Source organism: Carlito syrichta, unplaced genomic scaffold (assembly GCF_000164805.1).
Source record: "Carlito syrichta isolate Samal-C Ts95f unplaced genomic scaffold, Tarsius_syrichta-2.0.1 Scaffold304741, whole genome shotgun sequence".
Taxonomy (NCBI): Eukaryota; Metazoa; Chordata; class Mammalia; order Primates; family Tarsiidae; genus Carlito; species Carlito syrichta.
The window spans coordinates 76,206-81,277 of NW_007248837.1; the positions used below are offsets into that span (position 1 = coordinate 76,206).

Consider the following 5,072-nt stretch of genomic DNA (forward strand, 5'->3'; position numbering starts at 1 on the left):
CGTGTCTCACTCTGTCACCCAGGCTGGAGTGCACAGCTCACTGCAGCCTCGACCTTCTGGGCTCGGGCAGTCCTTCCACCCCAGCCTCCCGAGTAGCTGGGACTATAGGCATACGCCACCATGCCTGGCTAATTTTTTGAATTTTTTTGTAGAGATGAGGTTTCACTATGTTGCCCAAGCTGGTCTCAAACTCATGGGCTCAAGCAATTCTCCTCTGTGGTCTCACAAAGTGCTGGGATTTCAGGCCTGAGCCACCACACTTAGCCCCTGTCTTTTGGATGAAAGCATTGCCATCTCCTATCCTGGATTCTTAGGAGGCAGCTCACCTACCTGGGGTCCTCCCTCTTTGAGCGGAGGGGCTCTTGGCTCCACAGGCCCACCCCAAGTCTATTCCCCTCCAGCTTCCCTGCCGTCTACATCGCTGCCTACTCGGAGGGTGGGACGGCCTCTCCTGCTGAGGTGGAAAGGCCCAGGATGTCACGCTCTCGGGCCTGGGAATCAGCCTTCTTTGCTCGTTGGCTCTGTGGGATGCAGCTCTGCCTTTCCCACTAGATGGGAGCTACCTGAGTTCCTGGCAGGGCCATTTTCATCTCGGGGCTCCTGTGCCTGGCAGATTCACTGAATAAACATTGGGGCAAGGTCGGGCATGGTGGCTCAAGCCTGTAATCCCAGCACTTTGGGAGGCCAAGGCAAGAGGATTGCCTGAGCTCAGGGGTTTGAGACCAGCCTGGGCAACTTGGCGAGACCTCATCTCTACAATAAATCAAAAAATTAGCCAGGCGTGGTAGCGTGTACCTGTAGTTCCCACTACTTGGAAGGTTGAGGCAAAAGGATTGCCTGAACCCAGCAGGTCAAGGCTGTGGTGGCCGTGAGCAGTGTGCTGCTGCACTCCAGTCTGGGCGACAGAGTAAGACTCTGACTCAAAACAAAAAAAAAAAGGTAGGGCAGAGGCCAATGAATGACCAGAGAGATAGGGTAGGCTAGAGGGGGACAAACCTGTCCCCAACTCCTGGCCTCCCTGACAGTGGGACAGTCTGCAGGAGGCTGGGCATGGCCTCCGGTGCTTGACTTCAGGGTCACCCTGGGGGCTCACTGCCCGTTCCTCCTCTAGCTGAGGGAGCATGCCTGCCACAGCCACGGTCTTTCACCTTCTCTTCCCGATCCCCAGAGACCTCTGGAGAATGGTAAAATCTGCTGTTTCCCTCCCCTATGGGCCATCCCTATGTGCTGAGAACCTTCTTCACGTCCTCACCTGGCTGGCCCTGCTTTTGGTCCCAGGTTCACTCCAGAGGAGGAAACTGAGGCACAGTGTGGCTATGGAAACAGCTGTGTATGGCAGACCTGGACCCCAGAGCTTTCGTGTGCACGCTGTCTCTCTCAGCTACTGCCTTGGGGGTGTAGACAGGGGTTGAGGCCTTCTTCGGGGTCTTTCTAGCCCCAGGCTAGCTCCCACCATGCCCGTGCCTGGGGCTTTCTGGTCAGAACGCTCAGGGCGTGTAGGGAGGCGGGAGCAGGCGGGGGTCGTCTTGAGGAGCTGCACGTGTGGCCTCTGGGGCGCTGGAGGTGCTGGACAGGGGCGGGGCCTCTGTGTGGGAAGGAGGCTGAGGAGGTTTATAAACAGAGCCTCCCTTGCCAGCTGTGCTGAGAGTGAGTCACCGCGGGGAGGGGGCACGCAGGGGGAAGGGAGCAGGCTGGGGTGCAGACACAGAGTCTCCCTTCTGGCGTTCACAGTCCACCCTTGACCCCGGTTCAGTCACCAAATGTCAGTGTTCCCATTTTGCTGATTGCCTTATAATTTTAAAAACTTGTTTGAACCAGAATCCGGACAAGGTCCATACATTGCTCCAGGTGTCTCTAAGTCTCTTTTTAAAATCTCGATTTCTCTCTCTCTTTTCTCCCTACACTGGTTCTTATTGATCACACCAGTGTCTGCCTTGTGGCGTCCTCAAAAGCCTGGATTTCACCATTGAACCCTGTACCAATGTAACATGCTCTTCCAGCCCCTGTATTTCCTGAAACCGGCCGCTGGACTTGGAGGCTCACTCGGATTCAGGCTCAGTAGTGTAGCTCACGACTGCAGTCTGACCATAGTTCCTGATTTTGGGTCCCCTCCTGGTCCTCCGTCCATCTTTATGCTTAGATCATTTGTGGTGGGGCCTCTGGCTTCTGTCCTTGGTAGAGGCGGGACTTCTGAACTGCGGACTACAGGGGCAAAGGGGGCAGCTAGGGCCATGTGAAGGCCTGCTGAGGAAGGCTGCCTTCCCTGTGGGTGCACCTGCCAACCTGGCCCACCAGCACCTCCTGGTGACGAGGATGGGCTTCTGGATAGGAAGCCAGCATTCTGAAGCCCTTCTGGGCTGCCTGTCTTTGCTCAGGGGCTGGCAGGACCCTGAGCTCTGTGGTCAGCTACCCTTGGGGGTCTCCCACTGGGGGTTTTGGTTGATCCTCAAACGAACTTAACAGAAATCTCTGGACAAAAGCAAACTGAGGGCCCAACCCAAGCCAGGATGAGGCTGATGGTCACCACAGACCCATGCCCCACCTCTGCTGGCCCTGGTCATCTCCCACTTCCCATGTGGAACTGGCACCCTGGCTGGGGTTTGTCTGTGGACAGTTTCAGAGATGCAGCTTTGGGGTTTCCTCGGTTAACATGTCATGGGTTCACGGGGGTGGGGGTCCTGGGAAAAGAGCCCTCTAGTATCCTTCTAGACCGGGCCCAGCTTGGCGTTTGCTAGGGCCTTGGAAAAGGCCAGCGTGCTACCAGGATGCACTGCAGGAGAATTTCCCAGCCAAGGCGAAGGGACTGGCAGGACTCGGTAGATGAAGGGGCCTCAGACCCTTTCTGGAAAGAGGCTGGGGAAGCAGGAGCTTGGGAAACAGAAGCAGGAAAGGCAGCCTTCAGAACTCCCACAGACCTGTTCTGACACGCTGGCCCCTGCCGGGCTGCAGAGGGTATGACATTGCTGGCTGGTGTGGTGTCAAGGTGCCACCTGGGGTGGGTCCCCTGGAGAGCATGTGTACCTTCGAGTTGGTTGGAATTAAACTGAAGTACAGTTCAGGGCTTCCCTTTGGAGCCAGAGCCTTAGAAGACTGCTGTGTGTGTGACCCTTCTTATTGTGTTCCCCATGTCGGGATAGATGGTGAATCTTAAGGGGTAACAGTGGTTAGTTAAATATAGTGCTTCATGGCCCTGGACTCAGAATACCACTGCCTCTTATTAGTTGGGTAACCCTGATCAGGTTTTTAAATGTCACCAAGACTTGGTTTTCTCATCTGTAAAATGGGTCTAATTATAGAAGGAAAAACAGCTAGTGTTTATTAAATGCTCACCATGTACCAGACGCTGTTCCAAGTACTTTAGAACATGCTAACAAAATAAATCCCCACAACAACCCAGTGAGGTAGATGCTATTATTTCCCCCATTTTACAGATGGGGAAACTGAGGCAGAGAGAGATTAAAATAACCCGCTCTAGTTCACATAGTTACTGAGCCAGGATTCAGATCCAAGCTGCTCTGAAGTCTGTGTTCTCTTAATCGTTATCCCTACTTCATGGGGTTGTTATGAGGATTAACTGAGATTAAGTCTGGAAAGCACTTAGCACTGTGTCTGGAATGTATTAGGCGCTCAATAAACAGTAGTTAAGGATGCTATATTGTAATTGGTAATGGTGATGAAGCTGGGAAGAAGTGTCCAGGGGCAGAGGAGCCTATTCCTGGAGTAGCCTCCGTCTAGACAGCACTGGCTTTTCTCTGTGGGATCAGCCTCCTGGAGGTGTGCCTGGCGATAGGGGGTTGTCAGCAGATTCCACAGCTAATCTCCCTGGAGCCAGAGTTCAGGGGTGGGGCGGTTGGCATTCCAGCTGAATGCAACCAGGCCCCAAATGCACTTGTGAGCTGAACTACACCTCAGAAACGGAGGGGGGCCCGGTCAGCCCAGGGGTGCTCTCACCAGCCCGTGTCCCTGGAGGGAAGGCACAGAGGGCTTGCAGAGGCTGTATTGGGCAGGGGAGGCCCGAGCAGGCCATGGCCCCGGGCTCCTGCTCAGGGGCTAGGAAGGGCTTTTCAGAATGTGGCCTGGCTCTGTGTGTGTGCATTTGCACGTGTACATGTGTTTTGGAGAGAGGGTAGGCCTATATTTCCGATCTGGTGGGAAGTAGAAATGGGAATGTCCAGCCTTCCTGGCTACCTGCGTCCCACCATGTTTTTCTTCCCTCTGGGGCAGCCGTGGCTGGCACGGTCCTTTACTTAGAGCTGCTCGGTCCAGTGAGGTAGATGTTGACATCATCATATTTTGGATGTATTAAGTTAAATAAAATACATTATTAAAATTATGTTTTTTCTGTTTCTTTAAAATCTAGCCATGAGCCGGGCTCGGTGGCTCAGCCTGTAATCCCGCGCCTTTGGGAGGCTGAGGTGAGGCTGAGGCTGAGGTGGATTGCCTGAGCCTGCGGGTTCGAGACCTGCCTGGGCAACTTGGTGAGACCTCATCTCTACAAAAAATTAGCCGGGTGTGGTAGCGTGCATAGTTCCAGCTACTTGGAAGGCTGAGGCGGAAGGATTGCCGGAGCCCAGCAGGTCGAGGCTGCGGTGGCCGGGAGCGGCCACTGCACTCTCATCTGGGCAACAGAGTGAGACTCCAACTCAAAAAAAAATAAATAAATAAAAAAAATAAAATCTAGCCATGGCCAGGTGTGGTGGCTCATGCCTATAATCCCAACACTTTGAGAGGCTGAGGCAGGAGGATTGTGTGAGCCCAGGAGTTTGAGACAAAGCTAGGCAACATAGTGAGGCTTCGCCTCTACAAAAAAAAAAAAATTAGCTGGGCTTGGTGGGGGGTGTCTGTGGTCTCAGCTACTCAGGAGGCTGAGGCGGAAGGATTGCCAGAGCCCAGGAGATTGAGGCTATGGTGAGGCATGATTGTGTCACTGCACTCCAACCTGGGCAACAGAGCGAGACCTAACTCAAAAAATATAAAACAAAATAAAATAGAAATCTAACCACTAGAAATTTTGAAATTGCTTATGTGGCCCGCATTACATTTCTTCTCTCTTTTTTTTTTTTTTGAGTTGG

General features: G+C 53.4%; 1 protein-coding gene across 1 annotated transcript in view; it reads right to left on the reverse strand.

Moving 5' to 3' along the window:
• The window catches only part of KRT80 (keratin 80), a 16,445-nt gene that overhangs the window by 2,672 nt on the left and 8,701 nt on the right, over nucleotides 1–5,072 (reverse strand).